The sequence below is a fragment of the Lissotriton vulgaris genome, chromosome 2_1, assembly GCF_964263255.1.
Source record: "Lissotriton vulgaris chromosome 2_1, aLisVul1.2, whole genome shotgun sequence".
Lineage (NCBI taxonomy): Eukaryota > Metazoa > Chordata > Amphibia > Caudata > Salamandridae > Lissotriton > Lissotriton vulgaris.
This window is the reverse complement of record NC_141687.1, coordinates 1,579,103,145-1,579,126,710: the sequence shown is the minus strand read 5'-3', so window position 1 is coordinate 1,579,126,710 and position 23,566 is coordinate 1,579,103,145.

The window sequence follows — 23,566 nt, the reverse complement described above, 5'->3', positions numbered from 1 at the left end:
ACACCACTTTTCTTCCATGGGTTACTCTTTTTTTTATTAAGACCATAACATTACTCCATTATTAGTCAGTATAATATACATTTGTCATTATTAGTAAGTAGGAAAGTCATAGATGTGGGTGGCATATTCTTGATGATGCGGTAAAAGTATTTTATGTATTGGTAAAGCCATGAAGATGATTGTCAGGTTCTGGAAGAGGCAGCAGCAGAAGCAGCATGCCAACGAAGAGTCAATTACATAAAGCCATTTTTGGCTCCTATGTTTACGATCAAAAACAGGTCAAGAAATGTAAAGGATTCCTGGCAGGTGTAAACGGATTTATCATTGCATAATTGCATAATTCGATGCCACAAGTGCTTAGACTATCAATGTAGTAAACCACCCTGCAAGAATAGGGCAACAACAAAGTGTGCACATGTGTGGACATTTACAAAAAAAACAATCCTATTGTTTTCACCCTGAAAACGGTTGGAGAGTTTTACCAGCAAAAAAGGCTGGCTTCCTGGATGGGGAGGGAAACTGTTTACCTCCAAATGTTGAAAAATGTTTTCCCCGAGGAAAAAAATCTGAATTTGCAGGAGAGATTCATTTTCATAGTCTGCTTTATCCAATTAGGTAAAGAGAAAATGAAAGCCCAGTAATGATGTCACATGACGTTGCCAGTATTATACCTAGAAAACTGCACCTGGCACAATCTTGCCGATGTGCTACCTGAAGTATTTATGAATTGTAAAAAAGTGTAAAACTGACTATAAAGCTCCAGTCCTCGTCTTGGTCCCTATGGACTTTTAAAGTTTAATATTCATGTCTGAGCCCCATTGTTGATGGTTGGTTTAAACCCTGCTTGTGCAAGACTCTACCTGAGTCCAGTGAGATCGCAGGAGCCCGCACAGCAGAGCGTTAGTATCACAGAGCAGACTGTTCCTTCCAAAAACAACTGCCATCCTAGTAGTCCATTTCATTTGTTCTTTCTATTCTAAATTTAGTCTGGAGTCTTGAAACAATTCAGAAAAAAGTGGAAAACTCACCTGCCAAGGGCCTAGGACTCGGATTGATAGTATTCATTGAGTGAAGACACCCATCTTTTGATGATTTACATCAATACCGTTGTCCAAACCGTTGATGAGCCCTGTGTTATGGGCATAATTTGACACTTCCAACAGTGCAGCTAAGGATCGTGCAGGTGAGAGAGGTGGGGCGGGGGATTTCGACAGATGGTGGCGAGGGAAAATATATTATTTATTTAATTACCGCTTTTGGTCGTCTGTCCAATCCCCCTAACCCGACCCCACCGCCCACCGATCTTAGCTGCAGTGGCCGCGGCTGCAACATTGTCATGTTTCCTTTGGTCACCAAAAGTATCTAACTGCAGCAGTTGTGAGAAATAATTTGTACAGAACACAACAACCGTTTATCTTAAGCAACATTTAATTCAAGAGGTGTGGGGGGGGTTTTGAAGTGGGAAGAAATGTCCAGGATACGGGGAATGGGAGGACGGTGAAATTAAAAAAACTGACTATTGTTCATTTAGGTTTTATTTTAAAATAATTTGTTATTTTTTCTGAAGTTGCTCATCTTTTCTTCACATCTGATGGTCAGAATCTGATCTCAGGTAGCAGCTTCCAGCAAGTGGGATCCACACCTAAGAATTAGTTCCTTAGTGCAGCTAGTGCCATTTTTGTACTTTATCCTGAGGATCGTTTGGCTCCTTAACTCTCTTTCACAGTGGGGCAGAAATTAAGGGGTGCAATGGCCCTTACTGTGTAACTGAGCACCTTCCAAAGCAAAGCCGCTTTTCCCCCCTTTTTTTGTTCTTCGTTTCGTACAGTGCACAGCTGGGTTTACGCCATGACCTGATGGTAATTTTTCTTTAAAATGCACCAATGCCCTGTGGGAAAAGCAGCACTAAATAATACATTAAGCATGTGTTTCCCTGATGAGGGGAAGGCTGAACAGAGATCTTCCTTGGGGTGACTAGAGGCATTATTTAGGGGCAGCACTTACTCTGCAGATGTGTTGTCTTCCAGAGCCAGTCATCCAGCCACTGCTGTCCTGCGGCTGAAGTCTGGGCTCATCATTACCAGGCCGCAGTGCTCTACAAGATACTTAGTAGAGGTGGCTGGCCTGTTTGGATTAACAGCATATTTTCAAAAGTAATGCAACTGCCAATTTGAAAGCTCGGCTGCTTCTAATGAGACAGGTCAGCAAGAGTCTTACCTAATTTAGGGAGATAGTATCAAGCAGGGCGTTAAAAATTATCGTAGTTTTAGCGACAGAAAATTGCAGCTAAAGCGGTGATAATGGGCTTGATAATATGGCCTTTTGAATTCCAGTAGAAACCCATGTTCTGGTGTGAACATGGGTGTTGTATAATCGAGGAGTCAAAGTTATAGAAGAAAAGTAGTTTAATTCTAAATACAAGAAACAGGTCTGTCCACTTCAGCAGCAGCAACAGTACTGGCTGAGGTGCAACAGAATACAGAACACAAGGAATACAATTCTAATTCCATTAGCTTGAATTTAAGCAACTAAGAACATAACACATCCCCCTTCTTTGTAGAATAACCGAAGGAATAACATTACAATTATTAAAAACACAATCTACATAACATTAACAGAAGAATGATATTGTAGGAAAATAGCAATGCAGAAAAATAACAATGACATTATTAAACACAGAATGCATAATAAATACATAACCTACCCCCCTTAATATAATACAATTAAAATAAATAATGAGAAGATAATACAAGCATAGGCAAACTCCTTAACCAACAACAAAATCCTTCAACCATAAGGGCATTTTTCTCTTTCTTTCACATTTCTCATCAGAAGAAGAAACATTTGTTTCATTGTTACCCAACACTTCCTCATTACATACTTCGTAGTTATCATCAAAAATATGCTCTTGAGGTACATTAATATCATTAGACCAAAGGGGATCAATGTGCAAATCTTGAAGGGTTTTTCTCTTCACATTCTCTTTGCATATAACAGCTCTCTTCAAGTTCCATACTTTACCATTTTCTACTCGAACAGCATTGTTTAGAACCTTAAAAACTTTAATGGGATCATAAAATTTGCTAGTATCTTTAGAGACTTTCATGAGTTTCTTAATTCTTACCCAATCACCTACCTTAATTCGAGAAACAGATACGTTCTTGTGAGCATTGTCATTCTCTCTCATTTTGTCTTTGTCCATAGAAAGTCTTTCTTTAACCACTTCTGTTGACCATGTAAAAACAGGACACTCCATTAACCAACCTGGATTAAATTTACACCTAGGAGGTCTACCTTGCATCATTGATAAAGGTGACAACTTTGCAACATCATTCTTTGTAATTCTTTATGCCCACAAAGCTTTTTTAATAGCTAACTTCCAGTCAGTATTGTTTGCGAATGCACCTTGAATAACTCCTTTTAATACTGTATTGAATCTTTCTACATTTCCGTTCCCACTTGGATAATACAAAGCAGTAGTTTTATGCTTCAAACCAATCCTGTCAAAATACTCCTTTGCTGCCAGAGAACTGAATTGTACACCATTATCGCTTAAAAGTGTGACTGGTATACCTTCAGAAATACAAACTTGATCTAGAAATTCTAATACAGAATTTGTAATCAGCCTTTGTCACAATGTAAACAACATGCCACTTGGTAAATAAATCCATCAGAACAATCACATATTCTTGGAACTCACCAATTGGACTGATTATATCAACTGAAATATTCTCCCAATGTTGATTAGGAATGGTAACATTTGACATTGGTGGATTCATAGTGCGAAGAGTTTTATCAGAACCAGAACAAAATGCACAATTATTTACAAAATGTTCTAAATCTTTGTCAATAAATGGCCACCAGAATGATTCCTTCACAACATTTTTAGTTCTTACTATCCCAAAATGTCCTTCATGGCATAAGTTTAAGATAGTATTTCTCATACCAAAAGGAGGAATCGCTCTGCAGCCTATAAAAATAATATCATTTTCAAAGGATAATTCAGATCTCACATCCCAAAATGCTTTGCATTCTTTAGACAATGAATCTTTTCTTGGCCACACTTCAGACATGAACTTTGCCACATTACATAAATCCTTGTCTTTAAAATGTTCTGATATCCAATCATCATGTTTGATAGCAGATAACCCTGAATCGTGTACCAAAGTGACTTCAAAGTCACTATAAGGTTCATCCACACATGTCTCTAAGGGATTAGGTAGACTTGACAGGAAATCTGCAATCAGATTGTTTTTACCAGGCACATATAAAATGTTATAATTATAATCTTTCAATCTGATAGATAAACGTGCAAGCCTTGCTGAGGCAGATGAAATCACTTCAGTGGAAAGCAATTTAATTAGTGGCTTGTGGTCAGTACACAAAACAATAGGTTTAGCCCAGATGAAAGCCCTAAAATGATCAAGAGCCCAAGCACAGGCAAGGACTTCTCTCTCAATTATGGGATACTTCTCTTCCGTTGGTGAGATTGACCTTGACGCAAACAATATAACCTTTTCTTTACCCAAACCTTTGTTACTTGCATCCACAGTAATGTAGGTATCTGAGCACGGATTGAAACTCGCAAGATTAGGAACGTTATCTAAAAAGTCCTTAATGTACTGAAACTCTTCCTCACATAACGGATCCCAAATGAATTGCACATGTTTTTAAAGTAGTTGCCTTATAATAAATACTTTTCCTGCAAAGTTTGGTACAAACTTCGCACAATACTCTGCCATCCCTAAAAAGGATCTTACATCATCCTTGTTGCATGGGGATGGAACATTTTTTATGGCATTAATTAACTCCAGTTTAGGTTCAGCACCTTCTGCAGATATAACCAGCCCGTCGCCAATAAATTGTTGTATAATCGAGGAGAAAAAGTTAATGTAAGAAAAGTAGTTTAATTCCAAATACAAGAAACAGGTCTGTCCACTTCAGCAGCAGTAACCGTACTGGCTGAAGTGCAACTGAATACATAACACAAGGAATACAATTCTAATTCCATTAGCTTGAATGCAAGCAACTAAGAACATAACAATGGGCTTCTATTGGAATTCTCCAGGGCATATTATCAAGCCCATTATCGCCGCTTTAACAGCAGTTTTCTGCCGCTAAAACAGCCATAATTTTTTATTTGCCCTGCTTGATAATATGCCCCTGAGTGATTTGCTCATAAGTCATGAGCCGCCTTCCGGGCGTGGGGTGCATTGATAATGAAAATTATTATGATCATGCTTTTTTCGTCATTGTACAGCTCGGTCCTCCAGGCCCACCCCTGCATCTCCGGAGCCAGTCTACATGCTGCTCCCTTGCTGTTTATATTAGTAAACTGCATGACATCAGCATGAGGTTTGGCTCGGACAAGCAAACCTTAGGAGACTTGGGGGCTATGGCAGTAACTCACCCAGGCTCCTAACATTGTGCAGATAGGAGAGGGTTCAAGTGCATATGTCGGACTGATTACAGCATGGCACCCGTCAGACCAGACATGCGTACTTCACTCTACGGTCCAGCTGAACCTGTGTCACTGTCGATCAATTGTTAAGCCCCACCCATAGCTGTCCTTACTCATGCAGACGACAAACTCGTCCCAGGCGTGCTGATATAAAAGCAGTGCACTGAAGCTGGCCTGAAAAAAGGCTACCAATATTTATGGGACTTGACCCCTGCAGGGGGGCAATGCCCCCATGCCCCAAAAAAAACACCTCTGTAGATGCTACTACTGATGCAATCGAGTAACAATAAGGCTAGGGAAATTATTACTGTCTTGGGCCTACATTCATGACCACAGCAGACTAATAGGTATTATTAATATGACTTAAGGAATATTTACAAGGGGTCATCGCACAAGAACATTTAATTTTATGTCCTGGTGGCAATAACCCCTTTGCTTTATTTACAAGGCAGCATTAAGCTACTTAATGTGGCTTACCGCCGCCTTGTTAATAACGCCCTTTCACACAAAACGTGGAGTGAAAGGGGCATGTAATAGGTGCTGAGGGGGTGTTCCGCCGCAACACCCATTGCTTTTCGACGCTGACCCCTATTTACTAGACTGACCTCAATATAGGACAGCGCCAAAAATAAGACCAAGGAAAACATGGTCTTAAATTAAGGCAAAAAGCAGAAATTAATAATTTCTCCTCGTTTTTGCAGTTTCTATGTGTTCAGCATACTGCATCACACATAGAATGAGCAAATTGCCATTAGTGATTGTTCATGTGCAGGAAGGTGTCTCTAGGTGTGTCTTCCTGCATGTAAACAATCATTAAATAATGATGAGCTGCAGCTTCTAAACGTGCTGCATTCTGCAGCACACATAGAAGTTACAAATAGCCATTAGTGATTGTTTATGTGCAGGAAGGGACACCTTTCTGTTCATGAACAATCATTTCCTGCAGCGTAGGCACCCTTGCACCATGGATATGGCTTGGCAGTTCGGGCTGGACTGTTCCCACGAGGCACAGGGTCAGACTGATTTGCATATGGCAATGTCTGAACTGGGGTGGCTGAGTGAGCTAAAGAATGGTGATAGATTAAACCCATATCAGTTGACTGGGGGTGAGTGTTTGATTGGCTCAAACGCTCCGTCCATCATCCCCTTTTGTATCGCTTTGTTCGCCCTAAGTTGGCAGGGTATGCTCAGACGTGAGTCCCTTGCTCACTTGGACACTGGATTCAAGAGTGCCTGGCTGATGATGATTGTGAATCCGAAACCGGTCCCAGGATGCTTGTTTCCGGGCCAGGAAAGACAAGGCTTGGCAGTTTGGGCTGGATTGTTCCCATTAGGCACAGGGTCAGACTGATTTGCATATGACCATGTCTGAACTGGGGTGGCTGAGTGAGCTAAATAATGGTGATGAATTAAACCCAGATCAGTTGACTGGGGGTGAGTGTTTGATTGGCTCAAACGCTCCGTCCATCATCCCCTTTTGTGTTGCTTTGGTGCTAGGCAGCTAAATTTAGCACTAGTGCTAGGGGAAACGCAAGGGTGTGCCGTATTATTGTTTATAGGCCGCATCCTTGCGTTTTCAGAATGTTGGAGCACGGCGTTACCAATTGTTGAGCTATCATCGCGCTCCACCATTCTGTTGTAAATATGCCCCTTAGTGTCTAGGGTATTTTTTTGATGTAGCAGAGAGATTTTCTCAACCAAAACATAATACAAAGAGATGCACCTGTGAACTTTACATCTACCCTAGTTCAGATTTCATGCTGTGTCCCTCTAGGGTGAATTCTTCCCCATTACTGTTGAACCTAGCTCTGCTTCCCTTGCCTCATCTGATTGAATCCTTCAGCTGCGCATTTTGTATGTGGTGCTGAAGCTAAAGAAAAATTGAAAAGTGGCTGCTGTTAAATTCAGCAATTGCTCATAGTTCATCAACGATTCAGAAAAGGGGGTGGTGATGAACAGAGTGTCTGAATTAAGCAGACCACTCTTACCCAGTCCAAGGATCAGGGCTTGATCCATCACCGTTTTTTAGCTCACTGCACCATCCCAGCTCAGAACCTGGCTACATGCAAATTAGTCTGTTCCTGTCCCTGTGCATGATGGGAACTATAGGTGTGGCAGGGTATACTCAGACATGAGTCCCTTTCTCACTGCACCATCAGGATTCAAGCAAGCCGGGCCGAAGAAGGCTGAAATGCCAGAAACCGGTCCCCGGTAGCTTGTCTCCTTTCTGGTGAAGAATTGGCTTGGTAGTTTAGTCTGCCCTGTTCCCATGATGCACTGGGCCAGGGACAGACTGATTTGCATATAGCCAGGTTCTGAGCTGGGATGGTGCAGTGAGATAAATAACGGTGATGGATCAAGCCCTAATCTTTGGACTGGGTAAGAGTGGTCTGCTTAATTCAGACACTCTGTTCATCACCACCCCCTTTTCTGAATCGTTTTGGCCACTATAGGTGTGGCAGGGTATACTCAGACATGAGTCCCTTTCTCACTGCACCATCAGGATTCAAGCAAGCCGGGCCGAAGAAGGCTGAAATGCCAGAAACCGGTCCCCGGTAGCTTGTCTCCTTTCTGGTGAAGAATTGGCTTGGTAGTTTAGTCTGCCCTGCTCCCATGATGCACTGGGCCAGGGACAGACTGATTTGCATATAACCAGGTTCTGAGCTGGGATGGGGCAGTGAGATAAATAACGGTGATGGATCAAGCCCTGATCTTTGGACTGGGTAAGAGTGGTCTGCTTAATTCAGACACTCTGTTCATCCCCACCCCCTTTCTGAATCGTTTTTGACCACTATAGGTGTGGCAGGGTATACTCAGACATGAGTCCCTTTCTCACTGCTCCATCAGGATTCAAGCAAGCCGGGCCGAAGACGGCTGAAATGCCAGAAACCGGTCCCCGGTAGCTTGTCTCCTTTCTGGTGAAGAAATGGCTTGGTAGTTTAGTCTGCCCTGTTCCCATGATGCACTGGGCCAGGGACAGACTGATTTGCATATAGCCAGGTTCTGAGCTGGGATGGGGCAGTGAGATAAATAACGGTGATGGATCAAGCCCTGATCTTTGGACTGGGTAAGAGTGGTCTGCTTAATTCAGACACTCTGTTCATCACCACCCCCTTTCTGAATCATAGTTCATCAACAGCAGGCTGCTTAAAATTATCTTATACTAACCCGGCATTACACTGAAACCCTGCTGTCTGCCAATCAAACATCTCTGCAGCATAACAAGACCTGGGCATGAGAAGATAGTGAACTCCCGTTCCCACCAAATGTATCAAAAATGTGTGGGCGAAAATGTATTTCAGGCTGAATTTTCATTCTCAGCTTAGTTGTATTGTGAGCTGTGCCTTTTCTAATTTTCACTTTATGAAAATAGGATTGTACCTGGTTAGTTTTCCTTGCAGGGTCTCCATTGTGAATACCTTTATTTCCTCCAGACGGAATTATTGCAATGCCACCCTGTTGTTCGCCCCAAAGCTGAAGTACTCAGATTGCAGATAATGTATATTGTAGCAGCTAGATTTGTATTGCACCTCTGTCGAGGCGGGACACATTATTCCATTTTTGAGATAATTGCACTGATTGCCAGTGAAGAAAATAATCAAATGTAATTCCTTATATATTGTTCGCAAAGCATTTTAATGGTATAGTCCTGGTGGGATTGGTATGGCAGTAGTCTGCAAGGTTTTCCATTAAACCGAGCAGGGATGGGCTGTAGAGCTCTGTCAGTTGCCTCACTGTAGAATGTATATCCTTTCAGTAGGAGCTGGCCATCCGACCCTTAAAAGGGTTTAAAAATGCGTTGATGAATCCTTAGGTCACTACTTACTCAACGAAGCCTTGCAGCCCTTGACAATTGCCTCTTTATATAAATCTTCAAAATAAACTAAAATAAAAGGATGCAGTCACTTCAATGTGTACATTCTTCTTGTCTTCGCATGTTTAATTTACAAGAAAACTCGGATATGTTGTACACCTAAGTTTAGAATGGGTGTGCAAAAGTAGGAGTTGAGTAGACTGGTTCACGCTGCACTGTCCACGTAGTATATATAGATTTGTGAGATATTCATAAAGTAAATGAGGATCAAAAAGTGAAATATTACTCATCATCATCACTGTATTCGATCTAAGAAAGTAAAGATCATAAAAGTACAATAATAAAAGCAATACAATAAAATACATTTCGCTCCAAAAATGTCAGTGCATAATAAGGAAATAATATCAAAACGCTATCCTGTCTCGCCTTACCCACTTCAGAGGGTCCAAATGACAACATTGCGAAATAGAGGAGGGCGAAAACCTCAGCTAAGGGTCCGCTAATCACTCCTACCTGCCTAACTATAATATCTGCTGATCTGTCGGTTTATGATTTTTCCTAATATCCAATGCATTTGGACAACAAATGTACAGTAAAACCATTCATAATATTTAAAAAAATAATAGGTACACTATAATATATTAGATAAATAGAGTAATAAATGCGTAAAATCATTCTAAGTTAATACCGCTAAGGTGGAGGAACGTCGCTCCACTGCCTTGCAGCAGTAAAAAAAGAAAAAAAGAAAATTATAAGAACGTAATGTTATTATCCTTTTATTTTTTCCTACTCCTGCAGCAGCTTTGTATGGGGGGCAGGGCTGCAGAGCAGGGGAGGAGAGGTAGAACACTCCTGAGTGCTCAATGACTGTTTGGCCGGCCCTCTCGGGGCGCCCATTATAGTCATGCACAATTTCCCTGTTCTCCATGCTGGCTGCATTAAAGACTGCAAGAAGAACATGCTTAGGCCCCCAGTCCCTGGCTGAATGCCGGACCACGGTCCACAGACCAATCACAAAGCTAGATTGAAGCATTGTGATTGGTCAGGGAAGCCTGGGTGCTTACTAATCACAATGCTGCATTGCAGCGTTGTGATTGGTCAGGGGAGCCTGCCTGTTTCCAAGAGTTCGAGATGGAGGGGAGCTGAGACATGGGACCCGGAGGCAAGGGAGGTGTATTTTATTTTATTTCTAAATGTGCCCCGCGTGCCCCCACTGTTGTGTGGCGTTTTAAGCTCTAAGGGAATTTTCCAGATTCATGCCCTAATATAGGTACAATTCAGATTGCTCTTATATAGGCATAGAAATCAAGTCCTAATTTAGGCATAGCCCTTGCCACCCAAATACAGGCATGGCTACTTACACCCGTACCAAACGTCACAACGATTTCTTGGAAAACCAGCTTGAGCAGTTAGGGAACTTCCCCTTGCTTGAATATTGATTTGTCCAAGAACTCAGTTACTTTACAAAGAACAACTATTCCCTAGGGGTTCTTTCCTGGCGTTTATATGCCCGACTTTATGTCAAACTATGGCTTTCCTAAGCACCTTCAAGGTATAAATATACCTTCACTTGCTCTAGCAAGATACAATGGTTCGGAGCAGTTCGAAGACCTACTTGGGCAACGCAGCTCGCTACAGCAAGTGCAGAAGGAAGCCTACTCTCCAGCTGATGCACTGATCAGGAAGCTGCTTTCTCCTGACAAGAATCCAGCTCCAGTGTTTCCGGCTCCCCTTGCGGGGTATTGGGAAATCGAGTCCCGAGACAGAGATACCAGACCTCCTTCAATCAAAACCAAGGTATGGAGCTGACAAGAAACTAGAGAAACCTTTGGTAGATTCTTGGCAAAAACTAAACCTATGCTACACAATACTTACTTCTTCCCGCATCCTAGACTTAGGTTAGGTACATTGTGGTAGGCGTACTTTAGAAGCAGCAGTTGAGTATTTTAGTCAATGTTATTTATTTATGTATGTTCATATGGCTTAGAAACCATACAATGCTCTTACAGTATTACTTCATATCACTGTTTACGCTGTACGCATTATACTTTGCAGTCTGCATAACAATTGTAGCAGTTCACTTCTCTTGCATGAGAAAGAAGACTTTTCAATAAACCCTTTTTATTGGCAACACCCATATCACTATATCTCTGCAACTCTGTAGAAACAAAGCATGCACGATTGACTGAGTGAAAAACGTATCTATTGTTTCCGCGACCCTGAGAGATATATTCTTATTCTTGGGAAAGAAAGTTGTCATGTTTATGCGGTTGTCAGAAACAAACCCTTTCTTGTGTATTCGAGAAGGTTTCTAGTGACCTCTGAGTAAGCTGGCACACACAAAATTAAGTTTAGTATATTCAATAGAGACCTAGTTGACCTCAGTCCTACGTCTAATCTATAGGATATAGTATTCCAATGCGCAGAGCCTATTGGGAATATAGGAAATACACGACACCACCCTACACCCCGCCCCCCCCCGCATGCTGGCCGTCACTGCAGTTAACTTTATAGGGGTCCCTGCAATTGACTTTCTGCCCTCTCACCAGTGTTCGCGCAGAGTCCCGCCGCGGGTGTTGACACCTGCCAATGCTTCATCTGGAGGTGCTGCCCAGCTGTTGTTTGCTGCCCAACCACTTCGACCGCCCTAGGAACCACACTACCCAGGGTGCATCATGGCCAGCCTCAGCTGTTCCAGGTCCCGCTGACGAGAGGGAGGCAGCGGTCCACCTCAGTGCCTTAATCGCAGCCTCTACCTCCGCAGCGTGGGTCCCTGCAATTGACTTTCTGCTCTCTCTCCGGTGTTCGTGCGAAGTCCGGCCGCGGGTGCTGACACCCGCCAATGCTTCATCTGGCGGTGCTGCCCTGCTGTTGTTTGATGCCCAACCACCTCGACCGCCCTGGGAACCACACAACCCAGGGTGCATCACGGCCAGCCACAGCTGTTCCAGGACCCGGTGACGAGGGGGAGGCACCGGTCCACCGCAGCGCATAAAACGCAGCCTATACCCCCGCAGCGCGGGACGTGCACAGAACGTGCCGGGCAAAGCCCGGGCCAAGGGTGGGCCCATCTGAGCCCGTCGAAGACTGAACAAGGCTGGGCCACCCCCCTGATAAGTTGTGCTATGTGAGTTTACATGTTTAATGTTTTGGTATTGGAATATTGTTGCTGAAAACTGGAGTTTTCTTTGGGGGGTTTGAGGTGCTGTCTCTAATGAGATAGAACGCACTGAAAGACAGCTCTTCCTAATGCCTATTATTCCAAGTTCCCCAATGACTTCGGAATTAGGAGCCCTTGATTTCCCCCAAATAGTAAATCTTTCGATCACTCCTGATCTAAGGCCCACACTTGAAAAAGCGATTCCTGAAAATTTAAACAAATCTGATACGGGCACAATCAGGAAAGGTGGTCAGAGGAAACAAAAAGCCCTTAAGGGCGGGGGAACAAGCGAACTGCTCCTCGAGTATAGCATCAAAGGTGCAGACAGAGGGCCATACTACTGGTGGATACAGTCTAGCAGTGGAGTAACCGCCAATATGGGCTTTAAATTTGGTTAAAGAATTTAAAATACACTTTGAAGCCCTTGTACAAGCTGAGTTAGAAATTGTTAAGAGCCACGTTGAGAAGCTTACATCCCTGGTTGATACATGGGGGAGCATTTCCAACATTCAGGATAACCTCAAAACTTCTGACCAGGTTTCCACTAACCAAAGCAACCTTCCGACTACATCTGCCTCTATTGTTCTACCAGCCCCTAAAACCATAACGGGGCTTATCCCCCGCATCCAACAAACCGTAGCCCCAGTTGTGCTACAACATGGGGCATCTAAGGAGGGTGATATTGTCTATGGCCCTATGACCTAGGTAACAGCCTTAGGCCCGCAAGTGGAACAAAACTTTTCAAGTAATTGTAGAAAGGATCATAGTAATAATTGGCAATTGAATAGAAGCCCAACTAAACCTGACCTGCCATGTATAGATCTACCCCGGCTTCGACTCCCTATACCGTTGTCTTATCTGGTATACCAGAGTTGGCAACAGGTAGAGGGGAAACTTATCCTGAATTAAAAAATAAAGTTACTTTTTGGCTAAATAAACATAGACCACTCCCATTTTTAATACAGTGTGAAATCCTATTTGCTAGGTGGGTTAGTTGGCTGGGACAGAGGGGGAAACACATCTCGGGGGGGATTGTGTCCTGGTTAATTTTAGGGACACCAGGGTGGTACAATAAATTTTGAATTGGGGTCATTTTAGGGAGATTAGCGCATTCCAGACACTCTCTCTGGGTTATTTTTATATTTAGCCCCTTGATAGACCGAATGGGAGGTATATTTAAAAATGGGAAATGAGAGCCCAGACTGAGAATTTGCCAAATCTGGGCCAGGGCTCTGAGCAATCCCGTCCTTTAACATCCCAGTTAGTAATAGATACAGTAGTCTAGACCTAGTCAATTTACTGGATCCTCCAGCTGAATTAATTGAAGGTATAGCTACCAGCCAGCTGTGCTCCAAAATTGTTATTGATCGGAGGTTGTGGTTCACCTTCTTAGGAAAAATTCTGAGGTTGTAGTGGCCACTGGAAGCTCGGGTGCTCCAACAAAAACACCAGGGGAGCCCCCGGCAAATATACAGGAAAGGGAGGGGATACCCTGCCAAGCGTTACAGCAGGAGTTGTAACTCCTGCACTCACAGATCGACAAAATAAAAGTTCAGCAGAATACAGGGGTTCTATTTTGGAACATAGCAGGTCTTACTTCTAAGCTGGACCTTCCAGATTGGGGTGAATACATTGACACCCACAAGCTATGTCTCTTCCAAGAGACGTGGTCCACAGTACCATTATATAGAACAGGATATGCGGCATGTTCTATCCCAGCCTTGCAGGGGCCTAGAGGGAGACCCTCGGGGGTCTCTGCATTTGGGTTGCTATTCAGCTGGGTTGTACAATTAAAGTGCTAGACACTGATTCTTTTGATATCCTGTGTATTCTTCTTTCCTTTGTTGACACACTTAAGTTGGCCGTTATCAATGTATGCTCTCGCCCAGTGAGGATAGGGCAAACTTCACAGACTTCAGATTCCTTGCCCTCTTTTCTTCTTACTTTACCAGAGTCTGTCCACAAAATTGTAGGGGAGATTTTAATTGTCATTTCGAACCCCTCAATGGCATAAGCTCTATCATCACGAGCGAAGAAGATTCTGTGTGGTCCATTCCGGACAGTAAAATCTATCCAACAAGGGGGTGGACTCCCCTTGTTCTTCAAGTGACTTCACTTACTCTTACCTATTCGCTAAGCGCCTGCAATAGTCGATTCCCCTCAGGCACCCTGGGAAGCCCAACTTTTAATAAATTGGGGCAGGCCTCTACTATTGTCTACATTTTGGTAGAAGTCATGAAATGGTATAGAGTTAAGGATTTTGTGGTCCAATCTCGATGTGAAAGTGTCCATAACCTACTGGTACTCGCATGAGCTTATCCTCAACTCAAGGGCGGCCAGGGTTTGACAATACAACCCCCCCCAATCTAATTGCAATAGAAGGGGGTAGAAGAGGACGCAGGGAGACCCTTGTTGCATCTAATGAAAAAATGGCCTCTCTGTACACACAATCTATTCCTTATTTAGAAACTGCTTTTTGTGTGTCCGAAAATTATCTAGGCCATGAAGCTTTGTTGTTGATAAACATGAACCATCTGGATATGTTTTCAAAGTTGGCAGAGTTTTTTTATAACCATGGAAATAATAACAATCTTGTCTCAAAACCTAAACACCCCTGGTTTAACAAATCGTGTAGGGATATAAAATATGCACTGGTACTTGGGGTTAAAAATAAGGACCCCCTAAGTACCAGAACTGTCACGTCACATTATAAAAATACCATAGCTGAAGCTAAAGCAGCTTGGGAGTTTGTAAAATGGGAAGCAATTAAGTTAGCTTTGGACACCAGAGATATGAGAGACTTTTGGAATTTGGTTAAAACTGGCCATTCCGAAGGCAACTCGGCGATAGAACCAAATCTGGGAGTAGAAGCTTGGAGAGTATATTTTAAAGGTTTATATTCTAGGCCTATGGATGAAGTTGCAGCGCATGGCTCAATAGATATAGACCAAATCCCCTTAAAAACGAATCCACCACTATGCACAATGTTGGAAGTTACCTTGGCGTTGAGAAAATTACTTCCCAACAAGGCACCAGGACTGGATAGAGTTCTTGGTGACCTGTTCAGAAATTAATAGGTAGTGTCAGCTCCTTATCTACTGATTCGATTCAATGCTAATATTCAGGTTTGGCATTTTCCTCGACTTGGGCTGGTGCGGAAATTATCCCACTATTTAAAAAAGGCTCCCCGCTCAATCTGGCAAATTATCGGCCAATAAGCCTTATTGATGTTTCCCAAAAGATATTTGCACATGTTCTGCTGGGGCGATTGCAATCTTGGATGGACGAGATAAATGTTTTAACCCCCCTACATGGAGGATTTAGGTCCAAGATCTCGACCATCGATCAGATTTTTAGATTGCAATTAATCCACTGGAAAACAGTTTTTGGAGGGGGTAGCCTCTATCTAACCTTTGTGGACCTTAAGTCCGCCTTTGATATGGTCCGGTGCAACCAATTATGGGGTCTCCTGCACGACATGGGAGCACCGGTTTACCTTTGTCAATTATTGAAGCGCTTACATGAAGGTACTTATGCGAGGGTAAGATATGGTAAAAAAGGAGAATTGACTGCTCCTTTTCCTGTGGAGAAAGGGGTGAGGTAGGGTTGTGTGCTAGCGCCAACCCTCTTTTTCCTTTTCCTAAATGGCCTAATTGAAACCCTCTTGGCAGTGAAGGATATAGACTCACCAAGGTTAGCAAATCGTAAAATACCAGCCTTAATGTTAGCCGATGACAAGCTGCTCCTGTCTAAATCATCAATGGGTATGCAGCGTGTACTGGAGGAGTTTAGTGCATTCTGCAGGAATAGGAATCCGGAGATAAATGTTCAGAAAACTAAATATATGGTCTTCCATGCCAAAACTACTAATTGTCCGCATCCCCAATTGGAGGGTAGGTCCCAAGAGAGAGTGCCCATTTTCGATTATCTAGGCATCACACTTAATGATAAGATGGACTGGGGGACTCAAATTAGGAAGGCCAATCTGAAGTTAACACTGTCAATGTGTGGTATCCTGAAAGTTCAAAAAAACTGCACCCAAAAAGTGGTCGGCCCCCCGGCAGAAATTTATAAAACCTAAGCGAGGGGAGCCTCTTTATATGGAGCCGAACTCTGGGGTCACTGCTCATCCCATACTCTATAGGTCACAGAGAATACCTTTATTAGGCAATTGCTGGGACTTCCAAGAAGCACGCCTCTAACCCCACTTAGGACGGACTTGGGTATTGGTACTATTGCTGATATAATTGCCTCTCGTACCCTACTTTTTTGCCATCGCATATGGAGCACGCCCAAACTAGTTACTTATAGGGAGAAACTGAGGGATGTTATGTCCACACTGGGAGCAGCCAATTTACCTTGGCTGTCTTATATTAGGAAAATATGCCTTTCATTGGGGTGCGCAAATATGTGGTCTACCACAGAAGAGGCTTGCTCCAGTATACCCAAAAAGTCTTAGTCGTTGTCCTTAAAGAACACAAACTAGCCTTGTTGACCCAGAGTATGAACTTATGCTGCCTGACCTCAAGATTTATGAATGTTAAGCAGCAGTACAGAGTAGAATTGGCCCTGGATAGCATCCAACCGTTTATGGCAAAACAACTCTATATACAATTTCGGCACGGTACGCTTCTTCTCCGTGCATTCACAAATAAATGTAAGGGTGCAACCAAAGCTGATTTCCCTGGCTGCTCCGCTTCCGAAGAACCAGCACTCTACGTAATGTTGTTTTGTCCTGCTTATTTTAGGCCCAGATCGAGGTGGGTCCTCCAACTCTGCAGGTATCCGGGGTTCAGAAACTATGTTGAGGTCTATATGGCTACTTAAATATAAACACTTCCATTATTTGTAGTAGTCACCTCGAAATTTCTATTTGCAATGTGGTGTATACGTAGAGGTATCCTAAAGGGGAAAGAGCTGGATAGCAACTAAATGGTGCCTTCCCGCTAATAAATGAAATTGTTTTATGTTTTTATATAGTTCTTTTTAGAGAATTGTGCTAATAATATATATATATATATATATATATATATATATATATATATATATATATATATATATATATATATATATATATTTTTTTTTTTTTTTAAACAAAAAAGAGAAAATTGGAATTAGCTGTTAACAGTTTTATAATTTCAATGAATGTGACCTGGTTAAAAAAAAATAAAAATAGTGATTAGTAGAGTATTTCACCCTCAGACCAGCGGTTTGGATCTCCTGTCCTTTTTAGTGAGAACCATATTACTCACAAACGTGTGCAGTTTATACTTTCTAAGTTACTGCTGTTGGCCATGGCTTTGTGTATTAGTCCTCAGCATGATTTTCCTAGGCCAGCATTGCACTCATAACACAGAATATTTATCAGGCTCCAGCTAGCACAGGATACAGGCCTCCCGCTTCCATCCGTACGGCAGGTTTTCCTTCAGTGCTTCGGAGGTGTACCCAAGGAAGGAACCACTTCAGGCTCCATGCTGCTTCGCCTCATTGCTTTGTGGCTGCGAGCTAATCTGCCAGTTAGTTATAATTGTATTTTCTCGGTATCTGTCCTCTGAGAGCTGAGAAAGTGCCATATGTTATTATACCGATATATGCCGTGGATCACTGAATAGCTGGCAGGTTAATATTAATGCCTTTACCGCTGACATGAGCTGCGTGAAATATGAAAGGGAAACTTAAGTGAAAAACTCTTTATCCGGTGCCACTAACCCAGGGCTATTTCGTGCCCTTTACAATGAACGCCGTTCGTGTAAAAGACTCAAGAAGCTAATAAAAGCATGTTTTAAACTTTAAACATAGACAACAGTGCTATGTGTGTGGGCTTTTATTACAGACCTGCTGCATACTATTCACGTGCAATGGACAACACACCAACATATTTGCTATCACATGAGGAACACATACTAAGCACCACTGTTCAGTGAGGACAGTTTTTTCATTCACGTTGTAACTGCTGCTCTAATTCAGGTCAAAGATTTATTTTCTGTTATTTGATTGCGGTAGCAATTGCATTAATATGTGTTTCAATGAAGCATTGTCTGGCCACTGATAGAAATGATATAAAAAAATGCAATTTGAAGCCAATTATGGTATAATTCCCAGGTTCGGATTAAATTAACTACCTCAGTGAAGAGTTTGCGACGAGGTTCTTCTTGGTATCGCCTTACATATTACAAAGGAGTGCCATTATTATCTATTTCTTTTGTGGTGGCCACTGTTGCACATACTAATTCAGGGCTTCATTTATGAGGGCCTTGTGTCGCCGTTGCGTCACTTTTCAGTGATACTGCTGCAGCATAATCAATGTGCCACACTGCGCCCTATTTACAAAGTGACACATCTAAGCAGATGCATCACTTTTTAAAGGCCTTTGCTACGTAATACCTGTGTCAGGTATTCTCTATGCAGGGTGTGCGTTCCCTTGTAAAAAAAAGCCCAATTCAATGGTGCAGTGAAATTTAAAAGATTTCCCTGCGCCACTCCTATGACTTGACTGATTCACAATCCTTACACCTGCTTCAAGCAGATGTAAGGAGTGACCCAGAGCTTTTCAGATGGTACCGCCTATGTGTAATGGCACATTGCTGGAGTTGCGCCAGTTATCCAACACACTCTAGCAATGCTTTATTATTGCGCCATCAGATACCTCAGGATTCCTGATGTTTCTGTTAAGTCCTTGCACCATGGAGCTCCACAGTGTCCTTACAGCGCATCCATGGTATCGCAAGGATGGCGCTATGAAAAGTATTGCATCGCTGTTTTTGCCCAGCAATGCACCACATTTCATAAATGAGGCCTTAAATGTGTATCTGTTATCTGTGTAAGAAAATAATTAACATTGCCTTTTGCTTCTGAAACACAGTGCCAATAGAGGCCAAAAGAAACAGACCCTCCTTGGGAGTAAAGCATTATTTTTAAATCCGTACAGAAACTTATTTTTGTGGAGGGGTCGTAATTAGCCCCAAAACTACTAAGATTATGTGGGGAGTGCCTGTGACATAAACCAGTGTGGTGATTTATTATATACTATGAAGGCCTGCAGGGACAGCTAAAAAGTACATTCCAAAGTCCATTGTATAGGGCGAGTGCCCATGAACATTTTTGTAAATGCGGGCCTATAAGTTTCACAATAAGGAACACGGGGCTAGATGTAGGTAATTTGGATTTACCGATTTAATAAAAACCGAATTTTACCGATTCGGTAGTTATGAATCAGTAAATCCAATGTAGGTAAAAATTCGGTAAAAAATACCGAATCGGTAGGATTCCGTATTTACCGAATCGGTATTTACCGAATGGGTATTTGCCAGTGATTCCTATGGGCCTGTAGGCCCATAGGAATGAATGTCAATTACCAAATCGGTAATTACCAATTTGGTAAACACCGAAAAATTCAAGGGTGGCAGGGTGTCACTTTGACACCCTGTTGTACCCCTGATTAGGGCTTGTGTGCCATGTGGCGCAGGTGTACATGCACAGATTTGCATATACACAGGTATTCGTTATTTACTACCAACTAATAGTTGGTGGTAAATAACGAATCCTTAAAGCCCTGTGGCACTTTTTACAGTGCCATTTACATATGAAAATGCAGATTCAGTAATTTAACGATTCTGTAATTTTACCAAATCGGTAAATTTACTGAATCAGTAAATTACCGACTCGGTAAAATTACTAAATCTGCATTTTAATATGCCCCTACATCTCAGTATCCAAATACCGGTCGGTAACGCCCCAAAATCGGTATTTTCGGCCGTTACCGACCGGTATTTGGATACCTACATCTGGCCCACAGTCCCCACATTTTTCCCCGGGTCACTGTGACTAGTCAAAAATGCCAAAATAGGCCACAGTAAAAGATTTATGGTATACTAGCAGCCCGTCCCGACGTTGTCCGGGTATGAAATAGAATGTGTGCAATTTGTGTAATAGACAAGGGAATTTTATTTTAAAATCTCGCGGTAGACAACATTTTTAGCATGAAGTGTCACAATAGTTTGGCATGTGTGTGCAGATACTGTGTGTACCTCGGAGTAAGAAGTATTAGCAGATGTCTCTAGTGTGTATGTGCTCCACTTCCGTAGGTAAGCGTGTGTGAAAGTGCATTCAGTTGTAAATTTTGTGTCCCCGCAGGCACGCTGAATCACATCATCCCCTGCTTGAGGCCCGGCTCCAGTTTTGTTTGATATTGTGCTTGTGGTGTAAAGTCATTGATGCAGAGCGTTGAGTGGGTGACAGCGCGCGCTGGAGACCCTGCGCGTTTGGGAAAGTGCAGCCAGTTCAAATATTAGTGTCCCCGCAGGCACGCTGAATCGCGTCATCCCCGGCTTGAGGCCCGGCTCCAGTTTTGTTTGATGTTGTGCACCTGGTGTCAATTCGTTTATGCAGAGAGTTGAGTGTGTGACAGCGCGCAGGAGACGCTGCAGTTAGTGTCCCCGCAGGCACGGTCCTTTATGCAGAGAGTTGACTGGCTGACAGCATGCAGGATACTGTGCAGTTATTGTCCCGCAGGCACGACCAGTAGCGTCTGCCCCGCCCTAAGCCCCGGCAATTGCCGCGCCCATTGGCCACGCCACTTGCTCCCGTGCAATTGCTGCACCCATTGGCCTTGGCCACGCCTGCCCTCAAGGCACGTTTTTTATTTTATGGGATGTGGCGCGCGATTGTTGCCGTTTGTCGCGCCCATTGGCCACACCCCTCGGTGCCGCGCAATTGCAATTGCCGCACCCATTGGCCTTGTTCATGACCACAGCACATGCCCCCAGCACAACGCTCACGTTTAAGGAACGCTTTTTTTTTGTCGTCATGTCGCGCCCCGCCCACGCCCACAAGCGACTACTTTGCCAGTAAGTTTTTTTTACGTTTCTAATGTATATGTTGGGCAGCTGTATAGCCTATGTCCATCTGCTGCAACTGTCCTTTCCAATGCTGTATTGGGTGTTGTGATTGGTGCTGTAGTTCCTGAGATTACCCGCTTCATAGGTTTGGGCTCTCTCTTTATTATATTGGTATAGATAAATGTCATGCACATTTAGGTGCCAAAAGCACCAACACCTTTATGTATTGTCCTTTTTGCGGGAGGGAAACTTGTAATAGTTGCTATTTCCAAACCTCTGTTAAGTGTCATATGATACTGGCATTGCTTAATTTGAGCTGGTGGTTGCCGAGCAGGGCCACCTGCAATCATTTTCCTCTTCAGACATTTCCCTATAGCAAGAGAAGGAAAAAGACACAGAGACGAAAGAAGGAAGAAGGGAATGATGGATAAAAAAGTCACCAAAGAAAAAAAACAGGGACCACAAGTGAGGTACCAGTCCAGGTAGTGTCTATCAGTGGATTAAAGAGCGAGAGGTGCATTTAAGACTATGCAGGCTTGGTATTTTGTATGCTGCCTGACACAGGCTTCCAGGCAGAGATCTGGCAGTGGCGGCCAGCACGGCTCGTAGGTGCCGGGAAGGGTGAGGGGTGAGGCAGTGGGAGGGCACTCGGGCACAACTTAACTTACCTTGCCGCCAGATCCCACATCTCCGCTCCCTTCCGTCTGGGACTCCAGGAAACAGGCAGGCTCCCCTGACCAATCAAAATGCTACAATGCAGCTTTCTGATTGGTAAGCACCCAGACTTTCCTGACCAATCACAATGCTTCAATGCAGCATTGTGATTGGTCTGAGGGCCGAGGTTTGGTGCTCAGCCAGGGACTGGGGGCCTGGGCAAGTTCTCCATTCAGGCTGTAATACATTTCCCATGGAGAACAGGGAAAGTGCGCATGACTGCTTTGGGCAGCACGAAACAGCCGACCAAACAGTCATTGCACACTCCGAAGGATTCCACCACTCCTCATCTGCTCTCCAGCCCTACCATGCACCCTCATGCAAAGCTGCCACAGCAGGAGGACAAAATAACATGACAACATTTTTCCTTTTTTAACTGCTTCAAGGTAGTGGGGCGACGCTCCTCCACCTTAGCGGAAAAGCCACCTGTGAGCTCTGGGGCCCAGCCCTCATTTTTTACTAAACAAGCACTGGCTAGTAGCAGGACTTATGGACCCACTGCCCAGGGCTCTTGTAATCAGTCCCATAGAGTTACAAGAAATAGTAAGTTTTCATGCTTGCACAAGCAATAAAAATGGCAACTGCAATGCAAAAAAAAAAACAGAATTGCTTTGTGTACCCAATACGTGGATGGGAGAATTTCTTTTAGATGTGGTGATGTTTTATTTTTCAGTTGTAAAATGGCTCCTTTTGCATAGGAGCCCGAAGGACACATTTAATTGAAAGAAGTCGAGACTAAAATACTCCGGTTGGCTGATCAAGAAAGTAATTGACGATATATTATGTCAATGGCTTAAGTTTCCAGAGCTAAAATTGCCAACAGCTGAAGGAGGCTGAACCAAAACCCACATAATATGTATAAAATGGAATGTCGTCATCAGGAATGGAACAAATGCCAGTAGACATCACTGAGGGTCTAACTTCAGCTATATCTGGAAATTGGCAATATTGTTTAATTTAACGTTTACCTGGCTGCATTTATAAACTTGCCACACATCTAACATGATGCATTTAATTTAAAAGCTTCTGTTGTGCTCACCTGTCTTTTCCTGAAGGTAAAACGATGGTGTTGTCATGAAAACAAGCACTGAGGGTCCTGTCTTTATAAAAGGTTACAGATATCTAGAAAAACAACTGATCAAGTTTGTGCTGCGCGCATCTTATCAGCAGCCGTACCTCCTGGGCAGGTAATGGTTCAATCTGCCAGAAAAGTAAATCAGTGAGTGAAGCGGCGTCAAAGGCAAGCAGATAACTAGACGATCTGCCTGGGAGGCAGGTCATCAGCAAGGGGGTGCCTTTCAGACAGGCGCCTGCTCTAAGGTGAGGAAAGGAGACAGGAGGCAGCAATAAAGTTCTGCAGCTAGCAGGCAGTTAAGGATCCTTGTCCGGCCTCGTGACAGGGCAACATGTTGATATGTCTGGCAGGAAAACAAAACTACCGGTCCGGCTTGCCAATTATTCCATCCCCTGAATATCTAAAGGGAAGCTTGTTACAGTGCAGGGGAATTACAGCTTTCTCGTGGCTTTTCACGTAAAATGTATGAATGTCCTTTGGAAATATTTTAGTTAGCTGATCTTTG